This window comes from Oryctolagus cuniculus, chromosome 5 (assembly GCF_051225735.1).
Source record: "Oryctolagus cuniculus isolate XC-2025 breed Fujian yellow rabbit chromosome 5, ASM5122573v1, whole genome shotgun sequence".
NCBI lineage: Eukaryota > Metazoa > Chordata > Mammalia > Lagomorpha > Leporidae > Oryctolagus > Oryctolagus cuniculus.
The window spans coordinates 146,041,864-146,060,824 of NC_142871.1; the positions used below are offsets into that span (position 1 = coordinate 146,041,864).

The following is an 18,961-nucleotide window of genomic DNA, read 5'->3' on the forward strand; positions in this document are numbered from 1 at the left end:
ATGTGACTGAAAAACCTTAAAAACTTCAATAACTGGATTCACATTATGCTTCTTCAATTGTCCATTTATTGACTATGGAACTCTGGCAAGCCATGATTCTCCCTATGCTTTATTTGCTTCATAAAATAAACCAAACTTGTTAGGCTCAAACGGATGCAGAACATAAAGTGTGTAGCATGGTGCCCCACGCTTACTTAACATTCAATAACAGCTATGCTGACTTTTCCCACCTCCCTCCCCTGATCATATAAAATCCACTAACAAAAAGTTTCCTTTATTCTTTTCCCAAAGCTAAGAATGTCACAGGAACCTCACTCTGTGGGTCTCTGTTTTCCACTGGTCTTGAAAAAGCTCTCATAATGCTGCCCAATGGCTTTCTTCAAAACTGATGGTTCCAGCTTCTCAGGTAAGAGTTTCACTGACAGGTTTTGTGATTTTTTTTAAAGGGACATGTTTCACAAATGAGAGGAAATGTGCCTTGTATCTGGTAGCTTTGTGATGTGAGAGATGGCACTGCTGTCTTCCCTAATGCAAACTTCTAGGGCTATTTTTGTGTCTCGGAGTTCCAAGAGTATATATATGACAGGTTGCCAAGAAAGCTGAGGCTGAAGGAGCTACATTCAGCTTCTTCCACCCCTGGAAACTGGTCAACCTAGCCTGAGCATATTGTTGGTGCTTTATTAAAAGGGTTGATTTGGAGAATGTTGTGTTTGCCATGCAGTGTCATGCCTCAAAGCCTTGGTTTCCAGCCTTTATTTAAATGCCTAATTGTTGCTATGGAAATTCAATATTTAAAGAGGTAATTATTGCTGATCTTGTTGCATGTGTCCGTTTCTGATGTCCAGCTGTTAGCTCTTTAGCTCCAGTCTAGCAGATTAATTACTGCTATTGATTACTTTGAGCTTCTCTCTTCACACCTGCAGTCTGTGTAATTAGCTGGTGGCCTCCTCTGAAAATTAGGAGCAGTTTCAGTTTGGCACTTTGCCATTTCCCAGCCATGTGCACTGCACTGATGAACAAAAGCAAATCTATTTTAAATAGAGATATCTGGGTAATGAACTCTTTGTGTTTTTGAACTATCCGTGGATAATTCAAATTACCCTCTGTTAGCAAATATTGTACCTCATTTGATGACTATCTGCAAAGAACAAATTCCAAAACACTGGTTTTTATTCCCATTTCCACCTTGCAGAAATTTGCTCTTATGTGTGGTTTTCAAAAAAATCAAAACAACTTTCTAATTCTGTTGCTAAGGGTATTGGGGCACTGAAATAGGTTTCTTAATGGAGCCCAGTGGAAGCAGTTGAGTTTGCACCCAGAGTCCTCCCAGCACCCAGGTTCATCGTTTTGTTAAAATCACACTCCTCGTTGGAGAGACCAGTCCCCATTCTTAGGAGTCACTGATGTGCATTGGGAATGAAAATGTTCCTATTATAAAAAAAGCTAGAGATATCAGAGTTTTATTGGCAGAATCCTCAATTTTTTATCCCCAACTTTATTTCTGTAAGTAAGATTTTTTCCCCCTCCTTGCACATCAGGAACCAAATCTGGCATTGCCACACTTTGAAATCTTGTGTTCTGCCTCTCATGTCCTGTGATGGTACTTTCTCATCTGTCACACGTTGTTGCCTGAACACTCAGGAAATACAAGTTGGTAGTAGAATTGGGAGTGGACTTCCCAAGTAATGACATGCAATGATTGCTAACATGGCCAGCTGTTCCCTTCCATGCTGATAGGGTCCCACTAATGCCGCCTTTAGCTATTTAACTTGTGTTGAGTTATTATCCTAAGGGTTATTGCCTATTGCAGGGAAAAAATAAAAGTGCTTTCCTCCTGCCCATGGCATGCGTCTGCCAGCTTTCACTGGAAGTTTAAAGTGGGCAAGTATATCCCAGAGCCCACTCAGCACATGGAAGGAAAAAGTTCAGATAGTTATCACTTGTCAGAATGATGGAAGTACTGTTGCACTTATGTCAGGCACAGATGTGCTTGGTTGGATCACAGCAGTGTGGGAATGCTTGATCAGGGCAATGTTCCAAGACAACCTCAATGGAAGCAAAGAAACGGGACCCCTCGGGGTTCCAGTGAGTCAGGTGGGAGTTGGTCACACCACGAAAAAGACTAAGAGTCGAGGCATTTACTCATCAACTCAACGAAGCTTTGGGGCATCTAATGGGGAGGCTGAACACCGGCCTCAGACCAGAAGGTTCCCAGCTGGAATCTGATCATTTCCACTGTTTCCAGATTAAAATTTAAATTGTGTGCTGCCATTCGGAGGCCTTCTGGGCAGGGTCTCACAGAGTCACCAGTTATTAGGAATGTCTCCTATTATCACAACCCTAAAAGCTATTTGAACAGCAGCCTAATGTGATTGTGATTTCCAAGGACCATTTGCTGTTATTGCAGCTCTGCTCGGATGTGAGTGGGAGCTGCTCACCAAAGTTGCCTCTCATAGTACCAGAGAGGAGGACTGGAGGCACGAGAGAAAAATTTAGTTGGCCAGAAATGTAAATTCTCCCCAAATAAACAATCTTTTGTTTACCCCATTTGGACAAGGTCATCTCTAATTCTGGCAAATAGTAACACTCTTTCCCTTGCAAGAGTATAAACTTTAGAAATTTACACTAATTATAATTTCAGCTCAACTAGAGATATAAAAATTTTGAAAGCATAGTTTTAAAGAGATACTACAGTAAAATACAAAGGGATAGTTTTGCAAAATATTCCAGACTTATGGATGATATATACCTTTCAAATGACAATTTATATATATAGACATTTTCAGATATAGATATGAGAGCACTTCAGAAAATCCAAGGAAAAATCAAATTAAAAAGTTTATTTTGATGCAAATTGAAATCTATGCATAATTTTTCTTTATATACATTTCCATGAACTTTTTGAAGAATTTTAGTGTGTGTATGTGTACAGTTTCCTTTTGAAAACCCCTAGTAAACTGAATGTGCTGACCTTGGAGGATCTGAGGTTGTGCACAATAGCATTTATATCATGAAATCAGACACATCACAGGTGTCTCATGCTTGGAGTTGCTTCAGGCACAGGTTTTTCAGTAGCAGCAGCAGCAGGAGACAAATGAAAATTATCTAGTTAAGCTTTTAAGCCCAGATATAAAAACCAGTTAAGTTTTTAAAATTTGATGAAGAATAGCTATTTGTGTGTGTGTTTGTATTCAAAGTTACTGACAGTAGGAGTGGGGACATTCAGGACAGCAATTAAGATGCTGATTAACGTGATATTGGATTATATGGGTTTGGAAATCTGCTTATATCTGACTCTAGTTTCCTGCCACTGAGCACTCTGGGAGGCAGCAGTGATGGTCCAAATAGTTGTGTTTCTGCCACTCTTGTGGGAGAGCTGGTTAGAGTTCCTGGCTCCTGGCTTCAGCCTGTCCCAGCCCTATCCATGACACCATGACAGGCATTTAGGAAGTGAGCTAGAGAATGGGAGATCTCTCTGTCAGTTCTTTCCTCCCTCTCCCTCTCCCTCTTCCTCTCTTTCTGCCACCCCTGCATCTTCTGCTTCTCAGATAAATATTTAAAATATCTTTTAAAATTGTGAGCACTCATATCCACTGTATAATATCCCTATCAGGTGTACTAAAAAGCTCAATGAACTAAGAGTTGAGAAATTATCTAGTGAGTAACTCAAACAGTGTAGCTGACATGTGCTTATCATGTGCTATGCATTGTGATAACTGCTTTGAACACATTATCTATTTCAGTCCTTATAGCAATATGTTGTGGATGCCACTGTTCTCTGTATTTTACACAACAGGGTGTTAAGTCTTGGAGGTTGCATAACTTGGCCATGGTTAAATTTTATGAAGACTTTGTTTTTCTTGACATTTACCTACTCTGGTTATTTTATTGCCACTGTTTAGCCTTGATAGTGTTTTGCTCCACTTATATAGATTCTTTGATATTTGAATTAACCAGATGAAATATAGATTCATAAGCTTGATGCCTTTGGGCCCTGCTGATATTGTGTAGGTCTTAATCTAACAAATAGTTCTTCCTTAATGACTTATTATACGTGGTTAAGTCAGGAGTTGCAAGGTCTTATTATTTTGTCCATTAAGTGATGAATTCACTTAACAAATTGTGGGGATAGAGTAGAAATGGCATTTTTGCAGTTGTTGTCTGACTCAGGTCAGGCTGCAAACTCCAGTGACTATCATATGTTCTCCTTCTACAGGGAAGTCTTCTTGATAGAATACAGATTATTATTTCTTCTGTTACTGGAAATGCAGAGAAAAGCTCCTCTCTCTACAACCTTGCTGCTGTTTCTTTCTTGCTATGCACCACAATTTTTGTTTCACTTTGATGCCTGAAAAATTCATTCCTAGGAAACAATCAGAACAATGTCTTCCTCTGTATTTCTGTGTAACATATATATGTAGAATAATTTTTTTGCTTTTCATGTATATATATATGTGTGTGTGTGTGTGTGTGTGTATGTGTTTACAGGGAGTATAGTTATGTGTGTGTGTGTGTGTGTGTGCATTTCTATTCTGTATACTGCCCACCCCCCAAGATTTTTTCTAAGGTATTTTCAGGAAGTAATGTCTGGGAGAATGAAAGATGGAGTTTTTTTAGTGTCAGAATGTGTAGAAATATCTTCAGACCCTTTGAAGATACCTTCATTATTAAGTCAAAAATTCCTGTTCAGAGGGTAGTTTTTTCAAATGCCAAAACACACATTAGACAGCTTTCCAGAAATTATCTTGCAAAAACAGAAGAAGTCAGCTTTTTCTGACCTTGCATTTTTCCCTTTCTTTGTCTAATAATGTCCCATCTCCAGCATCAACTCTCACCCTAATGAGCTGAAACTACATTAGTGAAATCCTAGGCAGATAAATTGACTCAAACATTGGTTTGATGATCCTACTTAAGACATTCAGTTAATTCTGTTTTGCTACCAGCTAATTTATGACTTTGTATTTATTCAAAAAACGTTGAACATATCAACCAGTAGGAGACAAAGTAATGAATTATTCTACCTTCCTTCATGTGCTCTCATGTGTTCACTACAGCAAGGAAGAAAAACAAGAAAGAAATTTTTTTGATGTGATATATATGGGTTTTTTCTTATCAGATCAGGCAGTCTTAAGCTGATACAGTCACACACTCAGGCCCTTTAGGAGATACTAATTAGTGCAGTAAATGTTAGATATTAATTGCTGTTAACAATTGCATTTGCCTTGTAAATAGTTTTTTCATTTTCTCCTTTCTCCCTTCATTTACCATTTCTCCCTCCTTTCTCTCCTTTCTTCCTTTATTTGTAAGACTTGGCTTAGAGTGGCCATAAAAACCTGTTTCATTGTGGTGGATTATGAGCTGAAGCTTGATAACATGGTGATATATTAATGGATATTATGATCTACTTTTCTGTGACAGAGCTTCATAATTGATCTGTGCAATTTGAGAAAGAAGAGAAAAACCTGAAACTTTTAAAGCAATTTACAGCCCCATGCCACATTCGTTGAGTTTCTAATGAGCTTCTCTGGTTCTACAGGTAGTGAAAGTTTTCTGTGCTGATGAGCAGGGCAACTTGTCAAGACATCCTGCAGGGAGGTGTGTTCAAAGGAGGTCAGCCAGGGAATCGAATTGCATGAGGTGAAGCTGCGGTACATAATTGACTTCCTCTGTCTCTAGAAAGTGATGGAAGGCAAGGCAGGGAGGAAGCTGCCCTTTCCCAATTCCCTCTCCTTCTTTCTCACTTTATTAAAACTGCCTTTCTTAAACCCCCCCTTCTAACATTTCTCTTTCCTTTTTGCATTCTGCAGTCTGAAACTGCTTTTGTTGCAGAATTAAGACTGTTTCTTATAATAAATAGCCCGAAATTTCCAGACTGCTCTGTTTTATAAGCCTTATATTTCTCATGTGTTTTTTAAGGGCAAGCAAAATTCATGTTTCTCTTCTGCAGCGTGACAGCTCATGTTATTGTGTGAGATAGGTTAATCTTGCCATGCTGCAAAAGAAAGTCATATTCTTTGAGATTCTTAGCTATGATTTTTCACCTGTTCCCACTCCTGTACTTTGGTGGACTAAATATATCTAACAATCTCAATAAGCTCTTTCCCCCTGGTAATCATAATCAATAACTGTGAACAACACATGCATTTATCAAAGTCACAGACTTTCCAATGTTTCTGCTTATTTCAATTGGAAAAATATGTGCTTAAAGTGGACATATATCAGTTTAAAATAAACTGTGTTCATGGTATGAAGGAAAGTAATTGTGCACAGTGCATTTCTTTTGTTACTGTTTTTGTGTGTAGGTCTAGAGACCTGTTTTATTAGATAGTCTTCTGTGAAACATCTGCTTCATTCTATCCCAAGAAGTTCAGAAAGTGAACGTGTACAGAATCAGACATGAAATCAACTGCCAACAGGATGCCATAGTAACTATGACAAGGAAAAGGCAGGGAAAGAGAAGAAACAAATGGAGATATCAAATATGCAAAGATATTTAAAAATTATTTTTTCTCTCTTAAAGGAAGTTTGTTTGTATGGGGAAGGCTTCCAAAGTTGTTTAGTGTGCATGTGTCCTAAAAATGCAGTGGGTGTTCCTGCTGGTGTGGCTTTGACTTGTGCTAGAAAACAAGCTTCCCCTCCATTGTTCAGAGCAGGACCACCCTAAACACTTCTTCAGAGCTGTCAGTTCTGTCCTTAGTGAGAGGGAATGTGACAGAACAAAACCCTCAGAGCTCTGCTTGGATCTGTCCTGGGTCACATTAGAACATCTCAGTCAATGCTGTGACTGGAGTGAATGGAGGGTGTTTCTGATGATTTCTGGGAAGTCAATGATGTGTCTGTGGTCCTCTTATAACTTTCCTGATTATTTGGATGTTTAAAGGGTTTGATTTTTCAGTGTCTGCAAATAATTGATAAAATTAAAAAGGAGAGAATGGGTAGTGGGATACACAGCAGACTCATAGAATGGCAAAAGCCCTGAATAGCACTCTGGTCTCAGAATCAGCCCTTAAGGCATTCAGATCTGGCTAAAAAGCCCATGAGAGTTTCACAGGCATGGAAAACCAAGACATTGTGGCAAGAAAAAAAAATGAATGACCTAAATGAAAGATCTCTGTGAGTGAGATCCCAGTGGAAAGAATGGGCCATCAAAGAAGGCAGTACCTTTTTCTGAATTTAGGAGAGAACTTCCACTTTGAATATGGCCTTGTCTAAATAAGATCAGAGTTGGTGAACTCAGGAGGCTTCCATGGCCTTGGCAGCTCATGACAAGAGCTTCGGGTGATTATTAACGTCATAAATAAGAGAGTGTGAGTCACTGTGCACCTCCTCCCCACCCCATGTAGGACCTCTGCCCTTAGTGTGTTGCACTATGAGAATTAATGGTGAAACTACTACTCAAACAGTGCTCTATAATTTGTGTGTCTTTGTGGGTGCAGTCTGTTGAAATCTTTACTTAGTGTATACTAAGTTGATCTGTATATAAAGATAATTGAAAATAAATCATGATGAAGAATGGGATGGGTAAGGGAGTGGGAGATGGGATGGTTGCAGGTGGGAGGGAGATTATGGGGGAAAAGCTGCTATAATTCAAAAGTTGTACTTTGGAAATTTATATTTATTAAATAAAACTTGAAAAAAAAATAAAGGGTTTGATTTTTTAAAGATCACATATTAAGAAAATGGCAACTCATGACAAGAGCCTAGGGTGATTACTGATGCCATAAACAAGCGTGTCAATTTGTTAAGTCAACAACAGGAGACACTGTGCACTTACTCCTCATGTAGGATCTCTGTCCTTAATGTGCTGTACATTGTGATTTAATGCTTTAACTAGTATTAAAACAGTATTTTTCACTTTGTGTTTCTATGTGGGTGCAAACTGTTGAAATCTTTACTTAATATATGCTAAACTGATCTTCTGTATATAAAGACAATTGAAAATGAATCTTGATGTGAATGGAAGGGTAGAGGGAGAGGGAAAGGGGAGGGTTGCGGGTGGGAGGGAAGTTATGGGGGGGAAACCACTGTAATCCATAAGCTGTACTTTGGAAATTTATATTCATTAAATAAAAGTTAAAAAAAAGAAAATGGTGACAAAGGAAAAGAAGAATGTATTTTTCCCCAGAGGTTCCCTGAGAGATGTTTCTTCTAGCTGGGTTGCTTTCTGGTCGGTAGAGAGGGCATGTGATGGACCTGGATTCCTGTGTGTCAAGTCACAAAATGCTGCATTGCTTCTACTTCCTAGTTTCATCTTTCCATAATCACATGGAATGAGGTACTAAATATCTTCATAGGACTTGGACTAATTAAGAATAAGATTCTCAGCCAGGAACTAAGAGATTAAATATTGATGTTGAGATCTGGCAAATTTACCTGGACTTCTGGATTAGGTAAGCCCCTATATGCCTGAATGAATAAGTCTCTAATCTCTGGATTGGATAAGTCTATATATCTCCATTCTTATTCAGTGCAGTTATATTTCATGTGGACCAGGCTGTAACTCCTTTGTAAATCCCTATCAGCATTTAGGCTGCTCTCTCCACAGAAACTCTTCCAGCACCCTCCTCTTTGTGTCTCTACTTTCCACTGTTCTGCCTGTTGAGTCGAATGATCATGGCTGGCTATTTCAACTGTCTATGTTCACTCTGTTATTCAGTCTTCTTGATTACTTGTAATATGAAACCATGATTTCTTTTTCTTCAGAGGCTTCAATCATGTGCAACTTTCTGCTGCCCTCTATATACAATATACATTGTTTTATTTTTCTCCTGGCACAATTACTAATATAAATTATTTTATTTATTGGTTTTTACATGTGTTACTTCTTTCTACCACTAGAATGCAATTGGTGTGACAGTTGGTTATTCTCTGTGGTGTTCATTGATGTATCCTTAATGCTGAGAACAGTGATAAACATATTAAAAGCACTTGATCTATCTATATCTACATCTTCTATATCTGTAACTATATCCTTAATAAAGTTTGTGCTCATGTGTGTCTTTCATGTTGTTGGCTGGTGTCTCATTTTTCTTTTGTAAATATAACAAAGATTGGTGCTTTCTTGCTTTTTTTTTTCTTGACAGGCAGAGTGGACAGTGAGAAAGAGAGACAGAGAGAAAGGTCTTCCTTTTCCATTGGTTCATCCCTCAATGGCTGCAGCAGCCAGCGTGCTGCGGCCAGTGCACTGCGCTGATCTGAAACCAGGAGCCAGGTGCTTCTCCTGGTCTCCCATGTGGGTGCAGGGCCCAAGCACTTAGGCCATCCTCCACTGCATTCCTGGGTCACAGCAGAGAGCTGGCCTGGAAGAGGAGCAACCAGGACAAAACAGGTGCCCCGACCAGGACTAGAACCCGGTGTACTGGCGCCGTAGGCAGAGGATTAGCTTAGTGAGCCGCAGCGCTGGCCACTTTCTTGCTTTTTTAAAAAGATTTATTTTATTTATTGAAAGATGGAGTTACAGAGAGAGGTAGAGACAGAGAGAGATGGTCTTCCATCCACTGGTTCACTCCCCAGATGGCCACAATGGCTGGAGCTGCGCCTATCCAAAGCCAGGAGCCAGGAGCCAGGAGCTTCTTCCAGGTCTCCCACGTGGGTGCAGGGGCCCAAGGACTCAGGCCATCCTCTACTGCTATCTAAGGCCACAGCAGAGAGCTGGATTGGAAGAGGAGCAGCCAGGACTAGAACTGGCATCCATATGGGATGCCAGCACTTCAGGCCAGGGCTTTAACCCGCTGTGCCACAGTGCTGGCCCGCTTTTTTTGCCTTTTTTTTTTCCCCAAAAGATTTATTTATTTATTTGAGAGGTGGAGTTACAGACAGAAAGAAGGAGACGGAGAGAGGTCTTCCATATGCTGGTTCACTCCCCAAATGGCCGCAATGGATGGAGCTGCACCAATCTGAAGCCAGGAGCCAGGGACTTCCTGCAGGTCTCCCACATGGGCCCAGGAGCCCAAACACTTGAGTCACCTTCTACTGCTTTCCCAGGTGAAAGCAGAGAAATGGATCAGAAGAGGAGCAGCTGGGAGATGAATTGACTCCCATATGGAATGCCAGTGCTGCAGGCAGAGGCTTAGCCTACTGTGCCACAGCACTAGCCACAAGATTGGTACTTTCTATTTAAGAAACATGTATCAGCAACTTTACAACATTCAAGTCTGATATAGCAAGAGTCTATCTGCTTTTTTTTTTGTGGATAGTTTACACAACAAAAAATTATTTCTCATAGTTTCGGAGGCTGAAAGTCTAAAATCCAGGTGCCATCAGGGTTGGTTTCTCAGGGTTGGTTTCTCATGAAGCTTCTTATTGATTGATGGACAGCTTTGCTTTGTCCTTATTTGGTCTCTGATATTGCTGGTGGGTCTTTCTTTGAAGAACTCCCCTCCCTTTGGATTAGGATTTCAACCTAATGATACCATTTAACCTTAATCACCTCTCAATGACTCTACTTCCAAACATGGTCACATTGGGGGTTAGTACTTTCATGGATAACTTTTCAAGACATAATTAAATCTTCACAGGGTGAAGAGAAAAATGCTTTCATTTTATTTGCCTAAAGTACAATGGATTTGTGTAATCCTACACATGAATAATCTGAGGATTTGATATACTTATTTTGGTGGAGGTATTACTTGACTTGTAATATAGCTCAATGCATATTACAACATACATGTATTTTAATGGGATGTTTTACTGGGCTTCTCTTGAAAATGTGCATGAGGGTGCACAAACATGTTGGTAATTGAAATTGGGATTAGATTGTTTTCTTTTTTTTTCAGCATAATGATTTAGCTAGGTAAATTGGCAATGCTAACCTAATGTAGATCTCCCTCACTGGAGTTTGTCTTTCCAGAAGGCTTATACTTCCCATGATCATTGATACTATGATGTGCACAAACCTACCATTAGACAAGCTTAATTCCATAAGTGAAAATAGAAAGCTTAAAAAAATTTCCCTAGATGTGAATATTTACAAACTACCTATGGATAGTTTCTGGGCAATGACAGAATTGGAAATGATTTAATTCAGGAGTCCCACATGTATTCTTAATTCATTTGCATGCTGTTGTATGAATAACATATTGGTTTGACCAGAATATTAGAAATTTCTTCTTCAGCACACTCTATCTTATACTCTATTTTCAGGGTGAAGATCTTGATGTGCAAGTTACTAGGTTCCACATAGCTTATACAATGGGAAAATCAGATGGGTAGAATCATGGATGAATTAAGTTATTGCCTTATTTTGTGTTCTTTCAGGAAATCAAATGCAGAATAAATGTATCTACATGAATTATAGTTATCAGTTGCTGAGATTTTTAAAAAATTAGAAGCATTGTATAACTATGGTTTTGATTATTATGTTCACAATATAAGATCCAGTAAATTCTTAGGATAAGTGAAGCTGATATAAAGTTGCAAGGGAGATTGCTTAAACTGAGAAGATTCTAGAGTAATTGACCATAGTTTGGAAAATTTGGAAACCCTCCTATGGACTACAATCAATTGGCTGTTCTGCTGTAAATAAGACAACACAGGGCAAACACTTAGCACAGTGATTTACCAATCTCACTTGAGAAGCCATATTGATAGGACGTTATATGATAGAGAAATGGTCATAGGTATATAACTGAATTTATATTTGAGGTGATTTGGCTTGGGCAGGGTGGGAGTGTTGTTCCCCACTTTTGGAATTCTTTAGGAATCTGCATAAAGAAAAACTCTGTGTCTTATGAGATCTAATCCATTTATATGGATGCCCCTGAATAAATGAGTATCTTCTTTAATTGGGAAAGACTGTGCATTCCTGCTGCTGACTGTAATAAGGACTTCATTTTATACCTCTCGACTGCCGTGGAGCCATCTGGTAGGTGCTTGTGTGTAGGAGTAGGTGAGATCCCAGGTAACACTGAGTCTTCAGTTATCCATGTTGTTTCTTATCTACTACTTCATGTCTCACCTGAGGACTGAAGCAGACTCAAAACTAGACTTGCTTTCCTTCTACACACCTTTAAGCTTATTCTTAATTATCGGCTCACATGACCTGTACATCCCTAAGGATAATGTTGGAATGGAAAAAATAATCATTATAGTAGAGGAAAAATCTAAAGTAGGCAGATTTTACTTGATTTCATTCACATGTACAGATCCCCTCACCCTCAACTATTGCTTTTTAAAAAAAATTTATTTATTTATTTGAAAGGTAGAGCTACGAGAGGCAGAGAGAGAGAGAGAGAGAGAGAGAGAGCAAGAGAGAGAGGTCTTCCATCTGCTGATTCACTCCCCAGATGGCTGTAATGGCCAGAGCTGGAATGATATGAAGCCAGAAGCCAGAAGCCTCCTCTAGGCCTCCCACGCAGTTACAGGGGCCCAACGACTTGAGCCATTTTCTACTGCTTTCCCAGGCCATAACAAAGAGCTGGATTGGAAGTAGAGCAGCAGGGACTCCAACCAGCGTCCTTATGGGATGCCGGTACTTCCGGCAGGGGCTTTACCCACTACACCACAGCGCTGGACACCCCAACTATTGCTTTTGATAAAGCGGGAAGGGTTTGTATATGTTTTCCATGCGTATTCTACTTTGCAAAATGTTCACGTGTTACATGAAGTGATTATGCTAAATGTCTGTGCGAACATGAGTCTTGGTGTGGATATATAGCAAGTCTATAGGACCCAAAAGAGAACAGCAGGAGAGGGATGGAAAAGATAAGGGATTTAACAAAAATGAAGAGTTGGTAAGAGATGGGCAAGTGGAGGATTAAATGAGAAATTGGGTGGTTTGAACAGATTGTGTATCTTTTCCTCTCTGAGTCCCATAAGACTCCTCCTTATACATTGCATGGGGAAAAATAATCTTTGCTTTCTTTATAACTACATGCTTTTACCATTGTTGTGTATTCCTTCAAGCTTGGCTCAGAAAAGAAGGAGTAATAAAATATAGAAATTCAACATGGTAACTGAAAACTAGTTTTAGAGCTCTGTGGCCAGGTAAGGCAGAATGGAGATCATTATTAATGTATATTAAACATAATAGTATAGTTAAAAGATTGGTATAATATATAGCATATACTCTTTCCTCTTTATAAATCAATCTGCAAACAATACAAGCATCTTATAGAACTGAAGACTGTCTGAATATGTGTCTCATGGTATAAAATGCAGACAAGCCTGGCCTAAGGACTCCTTTGTTGATTGATTCCCTGGAATGCTGGTAGTGTGTGATTCAATCAGCAATCAGACATGTTGTTATTGCTGTTCTGTGACTTTAGGATCCTTGATTGTGAATTATATTTATAGATTTAAATTTCTTTCTAAATAAGACCTTTTGTATTCAAGAACCTTAAGAATCTTGCAGTCTGTGATAAAATTGAGTTTTCTTCCTATAAAAACACATCAGACATCATTGTATTCATCAAGATTTTGGCCAATAGACCAAGGCAAAAATCTATGAGTATGAGTAATGTATTTCTCCAGATTTTGTTTATGAGAATAATTTTGTTAGCTGCTGCCTTGTGCCCTACCAGAAATGAAAGACCTAATGGCTAATAGGATTATTCCAAAATGGTAGCATCCCTGGCTTTTTAAAATATTTATTTGTTTATTTACTTATTTATTTGAAAGGCAGAGTTACTGAGAGGCAGAGGCAGAGAGTGAGAGAGAGAGGTCTTCTATCGGCTGGTTCATTCCCCAGATGGCTGCAATGGCTAGCGCAGCGCTGATCTGAAGCCAGGAGCCAGGAGCTTCTTCTGGGTCTCTCATGTGGGTGCAAGGGCCCAAGGACTTGGACCATTTTCCACTGCTTTCCTAGGCTATAACAGGGAGCTGGATTGGAAGTGGAGCAGCAGGGAGTCCAAGTGATGCCCATATGGGATGCCAGCACTGCAGGCAGAGGCTTTACCTGCTATGCCACAGCATTAGGCCAGCATCCCTGGTTTTAGCATATGAACCTTTAAGTCTCTTAAAGGTGAGCCTACAGAATTATCTCTGATGGGGCATTTAGTCCTGAAGGAATTAGAGGGTTTGGGAAACCTGTATGTGGATTTTATTTTTGGATGTGTACTTTTAAAAAAATAACTAATTTTACAGAAGTTGGGGCATAGTAAATGATCATTCTTTTAATAATTATCATTTTCTAACAACATCATTCCATGTAAAGAAATAAATAATTAGAGACATTTATGATAAAATGTCAATTTTATGGTAACTAATTTTCCTGTAAAGGCCCATGTATTGACTATAGAGTGTTTTTTTTAAAGATTTATTTATTTGAAAGGCAGAGTTACAGCAAAAGGCAGAGGCAGGGGGAGAGAGAGAGAGAGAGAGAGAGGATCTTCCATCTGCTGATTCATGGCCCAAATGGCTGCAACGATTAGAGCTGAGTGAATCTGAAGCCAGGAGCCAGGAGTGTCTTCTGGGTCTCCCATGCAGGGATAGGGGCCCAAGCACTTGGGCCATCTTCTACTGCTGTTCCAGGTCATAGCAGAAAGCTGAAACGGAAGTGGAGCAGCAGAGACTTGAACTGATGCCAACATGGGATGCCGGCACTGCGGGTTGCAGCTTTACCTGCTACACCACAGCACTGGCCCAGGAACTAAGTGTTTTTACCATGTGGTTTGAGAGCTACTCTGTCTATGAACTGGTTGATATGGGGACCACTGGTCTAAGAACCAGATAACTAAGCAAGGTTGTGAAAAGCAAAAACTATATTCTGAAAGGAAACTTTACTGAAGCTTATGACTCTTTAAGAGTCATAAAACACACTGCGAAAAGGGTGGATATTTTAAGTTTCCTTTTGAAGAAGAACCAAGTAACAAATATTTAAGTATTTCTATACTCATAGCATTATTGGTGTTTGGTCTCATAAACAGGTCAGAAGTTGGAGAAAAGCTGAGAGTTTAACCCTTTCGTGTAGTCAATCATTTTATTGTTCTCTGCAAGAGAACTTTGCCCATCAGAAACCAGTTAAGCCAGGTTTTGCCTATTCTTCCGCCCCAAGAAAATACAGTATATAACTTCCATGCTAAAATTGCAGCAAAGGGAGAAACACCAGCTTGCTGACACCCTCATAATGGAGTATGGCCAAGGCAATTGTTGATCTCTTACAGCTTTTTGAAGAGTTAGCTCAGCAGTTAAGCTCTGAATAAGTCCACCCTTCTGTTGTTTAGCCAGCAATCTGCTCCCTTCCAATGAATGGAATAAAAACTGAGAGGCAGAATTTCATCTCTGTTTAAATTAGAAACCTGTTTGCCTATGAGCTGGGTGTCTTCCTTTTCTGTTAAATCTTCTACTAGCAAGAAGACAGAGAAAGAGAAAAAAAATCTTGGATATGTAGCATAATAATCATTCCATCAGCTATCAACCTCACTTTGTGAATTTTTCCTGTAATTACTAGAAGAGCCTAAATGTGAACACTATATGCAAATCCATTATTGTTAGTACTGCTACCTATAATTAACATGGCCCAATGGAATGTAGAAGATATTTATGAAACAGGCAACAGAGTAACAATTACTATTATCCCCAACGAATCTCCTCCTCCTCTATGTTTTCATCAAGAGAGTGGTGTTGTTACTTCAACAGGCACAGTGTTGTGGTGACTTTTGTGATACAAATAAAGCAAGACTAAAATTTTAATTGTGAAATTTAAAAGGAAAGTAATTGCTTCGTGTTGGCTGATTCCATCTTTGTGTGATGACAGCAGCTGCGTTTCCCTGCCTTGTGTATTTTAACAGATGGCATTATTTCTTATGGAGTGTTACAGTAGCGACCGAGGTGACACTGAAGGAGAATTCTGTGACAGCATGTTAAGTAAGACATTACTGACAGCCCTGCTGAGTGGTGATGCAGAACTGCAGTCATGGGTCCCTTCTCACCTCTTCAGCCCCCGCCAAATGGTCTCCATTTGTGGCATGTGGAACCAGAGTGGAAAGATGAATGGAAAACTATGTCTTTTTTCAAATTCACTTGTTTGCATGTCATGAATAGGCCTGGGATAAAGGCTCAGATCTGGAAGAAAAGCTATGCTTATCAATCAGTGATCATTATCAATGTACCTTTCTACCAAAGGAAAGAAAATAGAGAGGCACCCCACATGCTAGAGTCTCAGGTCAAGGTCCGCAGCAAGTAATTTTCCTCTCGATTGATTTCATTTTTGTAAAATGCTGGGGCTGGACTATGACAAAGCAGTCTCTGGAGTCCTTTCCAGCTCCAGTTCTCTGTGATTCTGAGTCCTGAGCTTTGTAATTCAATGGCACAGTGACGAAGTAGGTGGAAGGCGGAGTGGAAGCTGGATTGCACCATGTGCTTCCAATATTGTTCACAGTTCAGGGGACCTGGCCGGATTCAGCCACAAAGTGAGTCATTGAGTCACCCTGTGTCAGCTTCTTCACCTCCTCCTGGGACTACAGTCAAGATCTGATGGGATGGTGTCACTGCACAACGATCATTAAAGCAACAAACGTCGCAAAGCTACTCTGTGCTGGATGCTGTGCCGTGCGCTGGGGAGTCAATGTTGAGAAGTATAGTCCTTGCTTTAGAAGAGGATGTCTAAGGGGGTGACAGACGAGTAAATAGGTAATCACCACCTAACCTAACATGGGTTTTGATGGACATAACTACAGGGTATTATAAAAGAACAATCTGTCCTCTATCTGTGGATTCCGTATCTACCAGCTGTGAACTGAAAATGTTATAGAAAAATTGTGTCTGCACTGAAAATCCTCTTTTCTTGTCATCATTCCCTAACCAACACAGCATAACAATTATTTACATAGCATTTCCACATTTCCAGTGTGTTAGGTATTGTAAGGAAGCAACAGATGATTTAGATTATGTATGAAGATTGTGTAGGTTACGTGCAAATGTTATTCCATATTAAATAAGGAATATGAGCACCCATGGGATTTGCTATCTAAGGGGCTCCTGGAATCAATTTGCTCTTGATGCTCAAGGACACCTGTGTACAAGAGGGGCAGCTACCCTAGCAGGGGCCAAGAAACTCTTCCAGAAAGAAGTGGATTCCAAGCCAAAGCACAGGTGGAAGGGGAGGAAAATAAGAAGTGACAAGGAGCTTCTTGAACCAAAGATTAGAAATCACTGAGGTTTGCTTTTCTTCATCACTGGGCCTGAAACTAGAAGCCCAACAGCATCATAATTTCAAAGAGCAGAAAGTGCTGCTCCTTAAAAAATCCTTTAAAACTTTTGTGCCCTGCCTCATTTCTAACACAAATGGATTTGAAGGTTTGATAAATAATGTTTAAGAAAATACCAACAGGGCTGGTGCTGTGGTATAGTAAGTTAAGCATCTGCCTTTGGCACCGTATGGGCACCAGTTCAAGTCCCAGCTGCTCTTCTTCCAATCAAGCTCCCTGCTGATGGCCTGAGAAAACAACAGAAGACAGCCCAAGTGCTTGGGCCCCTGCATTCCCAGGGGAGACCCAGAAGAAGCTTCTGGCTCCTGGCTTCTGATCAGCCCCGTTTCAACCATGTGGCCATTTGGGGAGTGAACCAGCGGATGGAAGACCTCTCTCTCTGTCTCTCCCTCTCTGTCTGTAATTGCCTTTCAAGTAAATAAATAAATCTTTTAAAAAAGAAAGGTCAGACTCTTAAACAGAAGCGTGAAATACCCTCTTCAGTCTTTGCTCACATAGTGCCTATGTGAGGCCAGTGAGTTGCACAGTTTACCTTGAAGGTAGGTATGCATGCGTCTACATTGATTGGCATGTGGAGAAAAGATGGTAGCTCAATACATAACATGAACTTTTGGCTTTCTTTTTATAATCTTTTCTAGTAGTAGGGTTACCAGCTTTCTGCTCAGTGACTCATAAACCTGACTCATTTGTTCTCCCCCAGGCTGACCCTCCTCCATACTGGTGTTTGACATTTTACATTTTAATTAAGATCACCCTCTCAGCAGCACACCACTAGGAGAATGATGAATTTTCTCCCGCAAGCAAAAATAAAGGGCAATCCACCAAATCTGCCATTGGCTGGACAACTTTCTATGGTGCTATGTGGAAATCAGTGTTAGTGACACCCTGGTTGAAAATGTGGTTGTGTAGGAGAGAAGAGAGCCTTTGACCCTTGAACAGAAATGAAGCCACACCTCTCAATTTGAGGAATGTCCTCTGCTCACTTCTTGTTCAAGCCTTTGTCTTTTCATGTGAGTGTAAACAATAAACAATGTGGTCATCTCTGGGCCTTTTAAGTCAGAGGGCAGGGCCAGCAGTGATTTGAAACCTGCTGGAATCTGGTGACAGTTACTTGTGATTTGATATTGTAAATCTCCAGATATGCCTAATGCTCAGACCTAGGACTCCAGATCTCTATCACTGGCCTCTCCCTTTCTATTTCTTGAAGGTGCCTGAAAGTCCATGCAGCCACGATGAATACATTCCCAGATGACATGACACTGTGGGTTAAAGATGACTGCAAATTCTGTACTGCACCTCACATGAAGGGATGCATTTGATCCCTTACATCTTCCCACTGGGCTTTATTGTTTATCATTTATCACCATTTCTAAGCAGAAACTGCTTTCTTTGCCATACTTCGTTTTTGGAATAGTACTGTTTCTGTTTGGTTGGAAGTCATAGCTATCCTTCCTACCTTCCCAGCTGCTGCCAGGAACCTGGGCATCAGCTAATACCTCAGAGTGGGAGAAATCAGGTCTGTTCCCAGTGCAGGAAGCTGTCATGTTATATCTCTTTTGTGAAGGGGCAGAGAAGAGAGAAAAAGGAGGAAACTGAAGCAAAACTAAGAAAGTAGGAAGAAAAATAGAAAGATCGAGATAAACTGAGAAGAAACAAGAGGATAGGGAACTTCTGATGAGACAATCAATGAGCATTTTAAGAAAGGAGATGTGTAAAATTCTCAGTAAAAGCTACTTGTTTTAAGATGTAAACCTTCTCCATTTTCATGATGGAAACTTGTGCAGGATGTGAACAGATGTATGTGTATGCGCATT

The 18,961-nt window shown here is 40.0% G+C and overlaps 1 long non-coding RNA gene across 1 annotated transcript in view; it reads left to right on the forward strand.

The window, feature by feature from the left end:
- The window catches only part of LOC108178872 (uncharacterized), a 95,531-nt gene extending 95,123 nt beyond the window's left edge, over window positions 1–408 (forward strand). The window contains exon 6 of the long non-coding RNA XR_016233479.1: window positions 292–408. This is a non-coding gene — a long non-coding RNA (uncharacterized LOC108178872). The remainder of the gene's footprint in view (window positions 1–291) is intronic.
- The last annotated feature ends 18,553 nt before the right edge of the window (window positions 409–18,961 follow it).